This window comes from Halichoerus grypus, chromosome 2 (assembly GCF_964656455.1).
Source record: "Halichoerus grypus chromosome 2, mHalGry1.hap1.1, whole genome shotgun sequence".
NCBI lineage: Eukaryota > Metazoa > Chordata > Mammalia > Carnivora > Phocidae > Halichoerus > Halichoerus grypus.
This window is the reverse complement of record NC_135713.1, coordinates 179262654-179278240: the sequence shown is the minus strand read 5'-3', so window position 1 is coordinate 179278240 and position 15587 is coordinate 179262654.

Here is a 15587-nt window from a genome sequence, read left to right as displayed (position 1 = left end):
ATGTCCTAGCCAATACCTCATAATCAAAAGGTTTTTAGAAATTTCCTCAGGTCTCAAGTTCAAACCAAACAGTGGGTCTGGTTGTATTTTGTGCAGATAAAGTATAAATCATTTTCTGTCAGATTTTAGACTTCCTGAATGAACTGTCCTGGGAAAAGAGTAGTTGGGTATTCAAGGCTTCCACAATTTAGGGACTTTGGCTGGGTCCCAACATATTTAGGAGACCCCATTTGGAAATAATTACCCATCCAAATGAAATGAAAAGGTGCTTGTCCTACAAATGGCCCCTGAAATAACTTTGGAAGTCCAGCCCCTGCCACTGAACAGTGGCTATTACCCTTGGACACTGGTAAGCAGGGCTTATAATTCTGGAATAATTTTCCTTTGAATTTATGTCTCTTCAACTTCAGTTCACACATCAGCCTTCTCGTCTCCTCTCCCATGTTAAATTGGTCCATAAAACTCCACACACCATAAAATGGGATCTGGGTGGAGGTGTGGCAAAGCATCCCCCAAGGTCAACATCATAGACTCCCCATCCCACCCACCCCCGCAGCCCCACCCCAGAAGAAAGTGGAAACAAAAGGCATGTTGGTCTGCAGACTTTACTTCTGGCAGTCCCCAAACAGCTGTGTGTTTTTGTTTAGCTGGGATAGTAGCAGCCTTTATAAAAGGAGACCCCCCTTTCTTTCTCCCCACATCCCTTATCTGAGTAATGATCTACATAGAAGATAAGAAAATGCCACAGGCTCACTAGATTCTAGAGAGCTGACACCAAGGACTTCCTGTGGCCTGGCTCTAGTCGCCTGCGGAACAGCTCAGCTTAGAGCAGCCAGCCCTGATCGTGTCTGAAATATTTGGCTCCTGGCTCAGGCTGTGGGCTGGCTGTCTGGTTTGTTTGAACACAAACTAGCCTGGGAGTCTTTGTGTATGCTCCTTGAAGCTTTTTCCATGACATCTGCCAATTAAATGTATGAATTACTCTGTTTACTCCTCTGTGACAGGAAGATACTTTATTCAGAAGCAAAGGATTTCTTCTCATCCTTGCTTCTTCTTCTAACGTTTGATTAGCTTCTATTATGTGCCAGAAACTGGGCAGGATGCTTTTACATTTGTGATTTCACTTTATTTCACAGTATAGCCCTGATAAAATGTGCTTAGGGTTCCCATTTCATAGACAAGCAAACTGAGATACAGAGATAGTGATTGATCTAGGGCCACACAATAATAAGGGCAGAGTGGGAACTAGATTTGAAGTTTCCTATTTCAAGGTTTTTTTTTTTTTTATTATTATTATTCCTTTCAATCTTCTCCATTCCAGTTTCTTTATCATTAATGCTTGGCTCTTTTGAGTTGGTATTCGAGTCTTCATTCATTCATTCACTTGCTCAGCATGAGCATCTACCAGTGAGCTTCTATTAGTACAAGGTACTAGGTCCAAAGATTAAAAGCACAAGAGTCTGCAAACATTCTGTAAAGAGTCAGGTAATAAATATTTTAGGCATTGAGAGCCATACGGTTTCTGTTGCAGCTTCTCAGCTCTACATTGCAGCACAAAAGTGGCCATAAACAATAGGTAGATGAGTGGACGTGGTCATATTCCAATAAAACCTTATTTATGAAAATAGGCAGCAGGTCAGATTTGATACTGTAGCTGTAGTTTTTGATAGACTACCATGCGATACACCCCTGCACACCTGTACATGTTATCCCTAATGAGGCACCACATAATTATATGTGCTGACTCTAAATTCTGAGTCCCTGTGCTTGGATTATCCCTGCCCTCTCAAAATAATCCTGAGAGGCCCAGCTGAGTAAGCATTGCCTTCTTTGGTGAGATGCCATCTCTGCCCAGCAGCAGTTCTCTCACACCACTCATGGGAAAGTTGCTAGTGCTAATGAAACCCTTGTGTCACTTGGTGGGCAAAGTATTAAATAAGAGACAGTAAGAAGGCTGGGCCTCAGAGAACATGGAAGAGTCTAGGCTTGGGCATGGTCATCCACACACCTGATTACATTTTAAAACAACTATAACAACAACAGTTGTTATAGTATCCAAACCACGGATTGGTGTGTATATGCCAAAGGCACCCATCTGCATGATCTCACTTGATCTTCACAACGATCCAGTTCATAAGTATTGCCATTTCCACTTTCCAAATGAGGAAACTTAGAGAAGTTCAGACACAAGGTCATACAGCCAGAAAGGAGCCAACTCAGGATTTGAATGAAAGTCTGTGTTTCCAGATTCCCTCACCACCAAAGTAGACTGCTTTTGAAAGAAGAAAATAGAAGAACAGTCAGCTTTTATTGTTGTCATTGTTATTGCTTCCGTGGAATCATGGCAGCAAGATGAACCATAGGGCCACTTGACATGGAAGATGCATTTGTGGCGACAGCAACCACACAGTATATTCCTATTAACTGTGGTCAGATTCCTGAGGCACAAAAGGCCTACTTCCAGTGTGTGCCCACAGTGCCCTCTACTGCCCAGGAGGAATACCACAGAGACTCTGTTCTTTGTTGCCTTCATGATGATGAAAGATGGGCTTACTACCAGTTGTTGAAAATTGGAATTTGAGTCATGGTGTGAGATTTTATTAGGATTCTTTTCTTGTTATTTCTAATAATTGTACACTGCATTGCTAGATTGGGGACCGGGGGTGGGGAATAGGAGAGAGAAGCCACAGTCCGCCCTTGGTTGCCTCCCACTTGAATAAGAGTGCACATCTTTTCTAGGGTAGCCTATGGTCGATTGAATGGTGATGACATCTGGGTGAGGAAGAACTCGAGGAGACTCCCGATGATCCCTGGGGGCATTTATAGCTCCAAGTCAGGTAAGTTTATTTCATTACTGGAAAAAAAATTTTTTTTCATGAAAATAAGCAAACAGTGCACTGACTTAATGGGTGCAAGGAAAGGGAACAATGTCAAGACAAAAGAATACAAACCAACTGATTGCTAAAGGAGCTAGAATGGGAGAATTTAAAAAAAAAGAAATTAAATAAATAAAATATCACCCTTCATGGTACAGTGGTGTTGTGGCCTGGGGATGGAACTGGAAACTTTGTGTGGTAAGTTCTAGTGGGATGTGGGTTGGGCCAAAATATATTTGTCTCCAAGAAATACATTTTTTCAAAATGCTAAGCTTTAATTTTTTTTTTCAGTAAACAGCCAGGAAAATGCCAGGCTTGATCCCTTTTTGAATGGGGCCCTGGGTATGTCTTATGGAAGTCCTTGTGAGGGGAAAACCCTTGGTAGCTTGACCCAAGCTAACTGCTGCACTGTAGGTCCATTCAGTTCGGCTTTCACCCATCCACTTTGAATCTCTGCCCTCATAGCATCCTGGGCTATGTCCAGACCTCCCCTTTCCAGCCCACTGCCGGCACATGATGTGCTTCCTTTTTTCAAAGGAGCAGCCATATTGGAAGAAATACAGGGCCCCGAAAAACAATTTTGTTGGTCCAGTAGTCAAATCTCTGAGCCCACAGAGATGTTCCTCTGCCTACCACATTTTCCTTGGCTCTTCCGGGCTCCATTCCTCTAAGCAAACATTCTCTCTACATTTAGACTCCTTCTAACACTGAGTATAATGTAATGGAAAGAAGCATTGAAGACCTGGGTTTTAGTGGTTTTGCTCTTAACTTCCTTAGCATTTAATATCTTAGACTTTCAGTTTTCTCATCTTTATTCAGTATTCTCCATCATATGGTGCCAATGGAGAATCAAATGGGATAATGCACATGAAAGTATGTTAATAAGTTTAATAGTCAAACAGATATTAAGTGCCTGGTATGTGTTTGGCATTGGGAAGTACGAGGCTAAGACACAGATTTTCACCTTGAACAGTTTATGATTTTGTCAGAGAGGTAGAGAAATAGGTAATGTCATGTGTGAAGATTGGGTTGTGTTTGTTTTGGTTTTTTTCTTGTTGGCCATAGCAAACCAACTTATGCCCTATTTCAAATCTATACCCATTGCCACTAATTCCCCTTTTTTCTTTAGACCTCAGATTCCTGATTTGCCAAATGAATGGGTGCCTAGATAATTTGTTGGACATGTCTGAAGGTGAAAGGAGGTACTGTTAATAACTGTGCCAATTATGCCAGAGCAGCTGGTTGTAATGGAAGCTGTTCCAAGCGATCAGAGATTATGGTCACTCTACAAAGGAGTGGGGGCAGGCATTCAGCAAGATCTAAGGCCTATTCAAATTCTCACAATTTATGGCCTTATATTTATTATCAGAAGTCTTTCTTCTCATCCCAGTTAGCCCATTTCCTCTTTGGCTGCCCTGTGGGCATGGCTCTTGGTCAGAAATATAGAGAATGAGCTGAACACTGGCAATCCCTGAAAATCCTGGTTGCTGCCCTCACAGGTCAAATCCTTTGTTGGTCAAACTGCCATATTCTTTGTGGGCACATCACCTATTGGAGCTTAGCCCAGTCGGCTGGGAAACTAAATGAAAATAAACTCAAACACAAGCAGCAGAGGTCCTGCTACTGTGGAATGTTGAGCTCCTGAATTGTCTCTTCCCCCATCTCATATGCTTTTTATATGACCCTCCTCTCTCAGTGCAGTGAGCCCTGTGCTCACCTGGATGCCGGGTTTCCAGACAACACATAGGTTTAATAATACCCACCCACTGTGAGTTTCGGCCAGCTTAAGATCAATACAAGGAAAGGATTCATGAGCTGATTTTGTGTATCTCTCTCTCTCTCTCTCTCCTTCCTCCTTCCTCACAGTTTGATCTCCTTTCTACTTCCTCTATTGACATTTTTATGGGCTTGGGAGGAAGTCTTAAAAATAAAGTTTCTTGATTTTTCTTTTACTTGCCATCCAACAGAAGTACTCCAACCACAATGCTGGGGAAACTGAGACACAAATGAACCACACAGGAGTTCTTGATAACCTTTTATATACAAGCTTATACAATTTATGTTAAATTATATGAGATTAGCAATGCAGTGTCTTATATATTCAGGCTGTATGTTGTATATCTTCCCAGAATTACATACTTTAACGTAATCTCGAAACCAAGGTGATGTGGCTGGGCAAATCATGCCTCTTCTCAAACACATACCCATGATCCACATGAGTATTTTATCATAAAGATTTGCATGACCCTAAAGTTTTCTTTTCCGTCATCCTTTCTAGTCTAATTACCTTTATGGAAAGCACTGAGGATTGCAGGAACAGAGAGACTCTGGAAGTGTCATCATCCCAGCAGGCATCATAGGGTCTGGTCCTGTTTTCAACTACATAATAAAATAATCCATTTTGGTGGCTCAGTTCTGGGATAAGATTTTATGCAGAAGGAACCAGGTGGTTGTTCAGAGATGTAATTGTGGGGTGGAAGGTTGAGGGAGAATACACTGATATAGCTACTAAATTCTTCCTGGACCAGAAGGAACTTCAACTGAAGACCCACTGAGAGGGCAGGTATGACCCCAGATACAATGGAATACAGGGTTTTTTTTCCTTCTCATTTCTGCACAGGTAGAGTTTGCTGTACCTCCTCTACTGGGACCTTACTAAACCCCCACCATCTCAGCTCGCTACCTGCAGGAATGAGTAGGTAGCCCCAGAAATCACAAATTGTGGTTCAAATGAGGTTGCCACTGTTGTCATCCACCCAACTACTTTATCAGGGAGCTGGGACAATTAATACTTGGTGATGGTGTAGGGAGTGAACTAGAAGTGGAAATTAGTATGATTTGGACTGCTGGGGACAAGGGGCTAGGCTTTCTGGGCTAATTCTTGCTATTTTTTTCCAGAATAAGTTTTACTCTTATCCATGCTTTATGTTCTATATCCCTCTATGTTGGTTATCCAGGAGACTAGCAGTCTTTATTTAGTGAGTAGGACTTAACAGTTCTTAATCCAAGGGCCTCAGATTCCATATGGCGTGTTCTGAAGGAAAGCATGCATGTTATCTCAAATTCTTTTGGCTTTATATTTTAAAATGTTATCTTGAAGATCAAAAGTGAAAGCTCTTCTCTCATGTTGAGCCCAGCTGTCCTGTGGGGTCAAGGACAACCCTGCTCAGCTGTGCACAGCAGTTTGCCACTTCCCAGTCCCCACCTTACTTTGCCCTGCAAGTACAGACATGATACTGTTGAGTCCCTACAGCTAGGAAAGATGATTTGAGGTTTTCAGCATAATTTAGCCAGTGTTAAGTGAGCATCTATTCTGGCCCAGATTCTGCTTTTAGGTTTAAGGATAGTTTTAAGTTCAAGAAAGGGTGGCTGGGCTAACAAGATGAAAAAAATACATTTTCAAGAATATATCTTAATATTTTATTGAGGGACGTTTAAGTGTATGGCATGTAAATAATTGGAAAACAGCATATAAACAACTCATAACAAGCCAAATTGAAATAAGAGGCATATGGAAGCATTAGCAGCTCCGAGAGGAAGGAGCTGTTAATTCTGCCTAGGGTATCAGAGCGGACTAGTCAAGTATGTTAAAACTGTGATAGTTTAACCTGAGCTTTGAATATTAATCCGAACATGCATTCCACTGCCATTTACTGAATGCCTGGTTTAAGTGACAGACAGTACAGATTATGACAACTCTTGCTACCAGGGAACTCATGACCTAACCGCTAAGCAAGATAAATATATTATCATAAAATAAAAAAGATTTGTTTTACATTGTTAATTATAGTAATAGCCTCCGCTTTTTTTTTAAAAAAGCATTACCATGTACTAGGTTCATTCATTAACCATTCATTAATTAATTTTCAACTCATTATCTAATTATTAATACACAATCGCCCAATACATTAGTGACTAATATAAGTTTACACAAGAGGAAACGTCCAGAGTTGCCTTGCTAGTCAGGAAGAACCAGAATTTGAATTCTTGAATCCATGTCTGTTGGATTCCGAAGTCCATGCTCTTAAATATTAAGCAAGAGTTGGGTGGAAAGAACAATGTAAAGTAAGGGAACAAAAATCAGAAAGACATAGGAGAGTAAAATGACATTACAAGATCAGGATGGGGCACTTCTGTGGTTGGAACTTAGACCATCTGGAGGGATTTTATGCAAGACTGGACAGATAGGATGGGATTTGATTTTTGAGATCCTTGAATATCATACTGAGGAGTTGAGTTTTTATTCTGTAAATTGTGGGTACCTGCAGGGGAGGGGTAAGATGGTGGAGGAGTAGGAGACCTGGATTTCCTCCGGTCCCAGGAATTCAGCTGGATAGGGATCAAACCATTCTGAACACCTACGAACTCAACAGGAGATTGAAGAAAATAATAGCAACAGCTCTCTGAACCAAAAAGCGACCACTTTCTGGAAGGTAGGACGTGCGGAGAAGTGAATCCGAGGCGATATTCGGGAGGATAGATGGCGGGGGAGGGGGCCTCCATCGGCTGCTTCTGGCAAGTGATAGAGCAGCAGGCCACAAAATCAGAACTTTTAGAAATCTGCTCCGCTGAGGGACATCACTCCAGTGGCTAAGCGGGGGGTGGAACCCTCACAGGGACAGTGTGGTCTCAGGACTCTTGGCATCACAGAAAGACTGGGGGTGCCTGAGTACGGCAGAGCTCCCAGGTATCAGAGTGGGGAAGCCGGCTTCAGAGACGGAGCTGAGGAGTGGGCTCTCAGCTCGGGGTTGCCATAAACCGTGATCCGTGGCACAGTCAGGCCACTGTTCTTCCAGCAGGGACCCAACAAGAGGCAGATCTGGGGAGACTACCCTTCCTCCCCCGGGAGGAGCGGCGTGGGAGCGCACCACAGGGATCTGCTGGGTTTGGAGACTTGGTCGTGTGCCAGAGATAGAAACTCAGTCATAAAGAAGCTGAGAAAAAGAGAGATAAACAACTACTGGATCACAAGGGCAGAATTCAAGAGATAAGCGATACCATAAGACAACAACATTAGAATAATTGGGAACCCATAAGAAGAAGAAAGACAAAGAGGGGCAGAAGGTATATTGGAGCAAATGATAGCAGAGAACTTCCCTAATTTCGGGAAGGAAACAGGCATCAAAATCCAGGAGGCACAGAGAACCCCTCTCAAAATCAATAAAAATAGGTCAACACCCCGACATCTAATAGTAAAACTTACGAGTCTCAGAGACAAAGAGAAAATCCTGAAAGCAGCTCGGGAAAAGAGATATGTAACCTACAGTGGTAGAAACTTTAGATTGGCAACAGACCTATCCACAGAGACCTGGCAGGCCAGAAAGGACTGGCATGATATATTCAGAGCACTAAACAAGAAAAATATGCAGCCAAGAATACTATATCCAGCTAGGCTGTCATTGAAAATAGAAGGAGAGATAAAAAGCTGCCAGGACAAACACCAAAAGAATTTGCAAACACAAAACCAGCCCTACAAGAAATATTGAAAGGGGTCCTCTAAGCAAACAGAGAGCCTAAAAGCAACACAGACCAGAAAGGAACACAGACAATATACAGTAACAGTCACCTTACAGGCAGTACAATGGCACTAAATTCCTATCTTTCAATAGTTACCCTGAATGTAAATGGGCTAAATGCCCCAATCAAAAGACACAGGCTATCATATTGGATTGAAAAACAAGACCCATCAATATGCCGTCTGCAAGAGACTCATTTTAGACCCAAAGACACCCCCAGATTGAAAGTGAGGGGGTGGAAAACCATTTACCATGCTAATGGACACCAAAAGAAAGCTGGGGTGGCAATCCTTATATCAGACAAATTAGATTTTAAACCAAAGACTGTAATAAGAGATGAGGAAGGACACTATATCCTACTTAAAGGGTCTATCCAACAAGAAGGTCTAGCAATTGTAAATATTTATGCCCCTAACATGGGAGCAGCCAATTATATAAGCCAATTAATAACAAAAGCAAAGAAACACATCAACAACAATACAATAATAGTGGGGGACTTTAACACCCCCCTCACTGAAATGGACAGATCATCTAAGCAAAAGATCAACAAGGAAATAAAGACCTTAAATGACACACTGGACCAAATGGACTTCACAGATATATTCAGAACATTCCATCCCAAAGCAACAGAATACACATTCTTCTCTAGTGCCCATGGAACATTCTCCAGAATAGATCACATCCTAGGTCACAAATCAGGTCTCAACTGGTACCAAAAGATTGGGATCATTCCCTGCATATTTTCAGACCACAGTGCTTCTTGAAACTAGAACTCAATCACAAGAGGAAAGTAGGAAAGAACTCAAATACATGGAGGCTGAAGAGCATCCTACTCAAGAATGAATGGGTCAACCAGGAAATTAAAGAAGAATTTAAAAAATTCATGGAAACAAATGAAAATGAAAACACAGCTGTTCAAAATCTTTGGGATACAGCAAAGGCAGTCCTAAGAGGAAAGTATATAGCACTACAAGCCTTTCTCAAGAAACAAGAAAGGTCTCAAATACACAACCTAACCCTACACCTAAAGGAGCTGGAGAAAGAACAGCAAATAAAGCCTAAACCCAGCAGGAGAAGAGAAATAATAAAGATCAGAGCAGAAATCAATGAAATAGAAACCAAAAGAACAGTAGAACAGATCAACGAAACTAGGAGCTGGTTCTTTGAAAGAATTAATAAGATTGATAAACCCCTGGCCAGACTTATCAAAAAGAGAAGAGAAATGATCCAAATAAATAAAATCATGAATGAAAGAGGAGAGATCACAACCAACACCAAAGAAATGCAAACAATTATAAGAACATATTATGAGCAACTGTATGCCAGCAAATTAGATAACCTGGAAGAAATGGATGCATTCGTAGAGATGTATCAACTACCAAAACTGAACCAGAAAGAAATATAAAACCTGAGCAGACCTATAACCATTAAGGAAATTGAAGCAGTCATCAAAAATCTCCCAACAAACAAAAGCCCAGGGCCAGATGGCTTCCCAGGGGAATTCTACCAAACATTTCAAGAAGAATTAATACCTATTCTTCTGAAACTGTTCCAAAAAATAGAAATGGAAGGAAAACTTCCAAACTCGTTTTATGAGCCCACCATTACCTTGATCCCCAAGCCAGACAAAGACCCCATCCAAAAGGAGAATTACAGACCAATATCCTTGATGAACATGGATGCAAAAATTCTCACCAAAATACTAGCCAATAGGGTCCAACAGTACATTAAAAGGATTATTCACCAGGACCAAGTGGGATTTATCCCTGGGTTGCAAGGTTGGTTCAACATCCGCAAATCAATCAATGTGATACAATACATTAATAAAAGAAAGAACAAGAACTATATGATCCACTCAATAGATGCAGAAAAAGCATTTGACAAAGTACAGCATTGTTTCTTGATCAAAACTCTTCAGAGTATAGGGATAGAGGGTCCATACCTCAATATCATAAAAGCCATCTATGAAAAACCCACAGCGAATATCATTCTCAGTGGGGAAAAACTGAGAGCTTTCCCCCTAAGGTCAGGAACGCGGCAGGGATGTCCACTATCACCACTGCTATTCAACATAGTATTAGAAGTCCTAGCCACAGCAATCAGACAACAAAAAGAAATCAAAGGCTTCCAGATCGGCAGAGAAGAAGTCAAACTCTCACTCTTTGCAGATGATATGATACTTTATGTGGAAAACCCAAAAGACTCCACCCCAAAACTGGTAGAACTCATACAGGAATTCAGTAAAGTGGCAGGATATAAAATCAATGCACAGAAATCAGTGGCATTCCTATAGACCCAACAACAAGACAGAAGAAAGAGAAATTAAGGAGTCCATCCCATTTACAATTGCACCCAAAACCATAAGATACCTAGGCATAAATCTACCCAAAGAGGCAAAGAATCTGTACTCAGAAAACTATAAAATATTCATGAAAGAAATTGAGGAAGACACAAAGAAATGGAAAAACGTTCCATGCTCATGGATTGGAAGAACAAATACTGTGAAGATGTCAATGCTACCTAGAGCAATGTACACATTCAACACAATCCCCATCAAAATACCATCCACTTTTTTCAAAGAAATGGAACAAATAATCCTAAAATTTGTATGGAACCAGAAAAGACCCCGAATAGCCAGTGGAATGTTGAAAAAGAAAAAGTAAAGCTGGCGGCATCACAATTCCGGACTTGCAGCTCTATTACAAAGCTGTCATCATCAAGACAGTATGGTACTGGCACAAAAACAGACACATAGATCAATGGAACGGAATAGAGAGCCCAGAAATGGACCCTCAACTCTATGGTCAACTAATCTTCGACAAAGCAGCAAAGAATGTCCAATGGAAAAAAGATAGTCTCTTCAACAAATGGTGTTGGGAAAATTGGACAGCCACATGCAGAAGAATGAAACTGGACCATTTCCTTACACCACACACAAAAATAGACTCCAGATGGTTGAAAGACCTCAGTGTGAGACAGGAGTCCATCCAAATCCTAAAGGAGAACACAGGCAGCAACCTCTTCGACCTCAGCCGCAGCAACTTCTTCCTAGAAACATCGCCAAAGGCAAGGGAAGCAAGGGCAAAAATGAACTATTGGGACTTCATCAAGATAAAAAGCTTTTGCACAGCAAAGGAAACAGTCAACAAAACCAAAAGACAACCGACAGAATGGGAGAAGAGATTTGCAAATGACATATCAGATAAAGGGCTAGTATCCAAAATCTATAAAGAACTTCTTAAACTCAACACCCAGAGAACAAATGATCCAATCAAGAAATGGGCAGAAGACATGAACAGACATTTTTCCAAAGAAGACATCCAAATGGCCAACAGGCACATGAAAAAGTGCTCAACATCGCTCGGCATCAGGGAAATCCAAATCAAAACCTCAATGAGCTATCACCTCACACCAGTCAGAATGGCTAAAATTAACAAGTGAGGAAACGCCAGATGTTGGTGGGGATGCGGAGAAAGGGGAACCCTCCTACACTGTTGGTGGGAATGCAAGCTGGTGCAGCCACTCTGGAAAAGAGTATGGAGGTTCCTCAAAAAGCTGAAAATAGAGCCACCATAGGATCCAGCAATTGCACTACTGGGTATTTACCCCAAAGATACAAATGTAAGGATCCGAAGGGGTACGTGCACCCCGATAAACAGCAATGGACATTGTAGCAGCAATGTCCACAATAGCCAAACTGTGGAAAGAGCCAAGATGTCCATCGACAGATGAATGGATAAAGAAGATGTGGTATATATATACAATGAAATATTATGCAGCCATCAAAAGGAATGAAATCTTGCCATATGCAATGACGTGGATGGAACTGGAGGGTGTTATGCTGAGCGAAATGTCAATCAGAGAAAGACATGTATCATATGACCTCACTGATACGAGGAATTTTTAATCTCAGGAAACAAACTGAGGGTTGCTGGAGTAGTGGGGGGTGGGATGCATGGGGTGGCTGGGTGATAGACATTGGGGAGGATATGTGCTATGATGAGCGCTGTGAATTGTGCAAGACTGTTGACTCACAGACCTGTACCTCTGAAACAAATAATACAATATATGTTATAAAAAAAAAAAAAGAAGATAGCAGGAGGGGAAGAATGGGGGGGGGAATCGGAGGGGGAGATGAACCATGAGAGATGATGGACTCTGAAAAACAAACTGAGTGTTTTAGAGGGGAGGGGGGTGAGAGGATGGGTTAGCCTGATGATGGGTATTAAAGAGGGCACGTTCTGCATGGAGCACTGGGTGTTATATGCAAACAATGAATCATGGAACACTACATCAAAAACTAATGATGTAATATATGGTGATTAATATAACATAATAAAAAAAATTTGTTGTCTTAAAAAAAATATTGTGGGTACCTGCAGCAGAGATTTTACATAAGATGTAATGTGAGAGAACTTAACTTCATGAAAGTATCTCTGCCTAAATAATGAGGATGATGATGGATTTCCTGAATCCTCTGTACATCTTTCTGAAGTATGTGGTGAGGGTTAAGACTCTGGACTGTGGATTTGAAATTATTTTCTTTTCTGAATAGATACAAATTGCTTGCCTAGAATTGATCTTTACTCTCAGTATCTATGAATCCAGGTGTGCAAAATACATGGTAACATCTTTATTTTTCTGTTTTGCTACTTAATTCTTACATGACAGAAAATGTAGTCTTAATGAGTTTTTACAGACATTTTAGGTTTAAACACATTCAAATGAGAATTTATTTCCTCATTCTCCTTGTGTGGACCAAAATTTAGAGGGGCTTTCAAAACATGAAGGGATGGGGGGTGGGAGGAGGAGAGGGCGGTACCTGATCACGGTCATTGGTATCTGTCCAGTCCTGCAATATTCTCCAGCCATTGGTCATAAACTGTACCATTCTCAATTCATCCAGCTCCTTATAGCCCTTCTGTAGCCTTTTGCTCCCCTGTCTGGAGAGTTTTCAAGTGTTTTCTCACAACATTCTGGGGTCATACAAGACTTAGGGGATTAGCTGAGGTCTTCCTAGACCTTGATGATTTTCCCAAATCCTCATCAGGAAGTAAACACAAATCCCTTCTCTCATTGATCCCTCCCAGGACTTGGACTCAATCCAAAGGGATGAGGCAGAGCACAGAGCCCTCCAGACCTGGCTTCAGCTCTTCCTTCTCCTCCTACCCCTCACCTCCTAAGCTCAGAAGATCTTTATCTAAACTTGTGTAGGGGTAGAAGAGTTTTGCAGGAAAACTAGTTCTGACTAATGGCATATTCTTCCTGGTCTCTCTTGTCCTGGTATAACCTGGACCAAGTCTTTTGAGCTTAAAAGCCTGAATTTGATGAATGATGTCCACTTTCCTGAATAAAAGAGATCCACATGGTAAAGAGAGAGTACAGATAAAAACACATGGGTTAGCACTTTACAATATTGTTCCTATATTATTAGAACCTTGATATGAATTTTAGCACCTTGGAGAAACCAATTTGAGTTCACTTTTTATCCAAAGAAAAATTTGGTCTCCATAGCCAGGCATTTTTTAAAATGACAAATTCACAAATTCCACTTTCTTATTTTCTTTGATTCCCCAACAAGGGTCTCATCTATGATCAAAGCCTTTTTTTTTTTTTTTTTAACAGCAACTGGCATATCCTTGAAGGTATAATTAGCTACCATAGTAACTATAAATTATAATTTTCCTTTGACTTTCCAGACAACCTAAATAAGATGCCATCACTTTCCCCCTACAATTAATACTCCCTGAAGAAATATCTGAGTGTCATGATCTATTGCTAAATTTGGAACATAGAGGCAAAAATTTGGTCATTTCCACCAGAAGTTACAGTGGTAGCAAATTCATTGAATTCAGCAAAATACATGGACATACAACTTGGGTTAGCAAAACAAACTGACTAGGAACTTATGAAACTGAAAGCTAAGTATCAGTTGAAAAAGTCTTATTTATGCATTGATTGCCAAAGATGTGAACAGAAGGGAATATTATTATTATTGTATCACGCATTTAATTGATATAGTGAATTAAAGGGCCTAAAGGTTTATTTGCTATCGCTCTTTAGAGCATTTACTGCCAACTTGCAGTGGAGTGTTATAAAGATTAAGCTTATAATCCTGTCCTTATAGTTATGAGGGGCAGGGGAATAAACTCACACCTGCATATCTGCAAGTGTTTTCCAGGCACTGTGGTAAACACACTACAATGTTCTTCTCATTCAGTAATAATAATAACATTAAAAATAGATCCTATCATTCCCATTTTATAGATGCAGAAATCCAACTTCTAAAAGATAGAATTGGCCAGGGCCAGACCCACTAGTAAAAGACAGATCCCGTAGTTCAACTCTGGTCTGTGTCTGATTAAAGTAGGACACAGTTTTCCTCATTTTCTTTTCCTGAGCCTAACTCTGTACAATGAATGATACCGATACCATGACAGACTCATTGAGGGATGGCTCCATCCTGGGGATTGGTGGTTCTTCTTCTGAGAATATCTGGGTCACTCCCAGGACCAAGTTTACTTAGCTCTCAGGGAAAGGGGAGATCGTGTCTGTCCCCTCATTTCCATTTGTTTTCCCCACCTCTGTCTCCATGATCTTTTATTTTTAAGAGGTGAAGTAAATGAAAAAAAAAATTGAGCACATACTATGTCTCAAATACTTAGAACAATTTTACAAGCTATTTATTACTCTTCTTCTCTTTATAGCTTGAAAATCTAGAGCTCAGCAAAGTTAAAAGACATATCTAATACTAAAATAAAAAATATATATATTTAATGATGTCTATAAATAAAGCAAAAAACATACAAAATCACACTGTTAAAATGCAGAGCTGGGAATCAAACCCAAATTTGTCTCCCTTCAGAAAACCTCTTCTCTTTATACTATTTATTTATTCAGCAAATATTTACTGAGGGCCTGATTATGTGCTAGAGCTGGATATAAATTAGTAAATAAAATAGACATGGTCTTACTTTCACAGAAATTACCATCTAGTAGAGAAGACAGATAATAAATAACAAATAAACAAATAATTAATATAAACTATGAGAAAGAATAACTGGGAGCCTCTTTAGAAATTAAATATGTTAAATATATGATCTGTTACATTAACTCAAAGGAGAAACTAGGGGAAATAGGTGGTCTGAGAGGTTCTCTCTGAGGAAAAAGGCAGTTAAACTGAGATCTGGGGTGT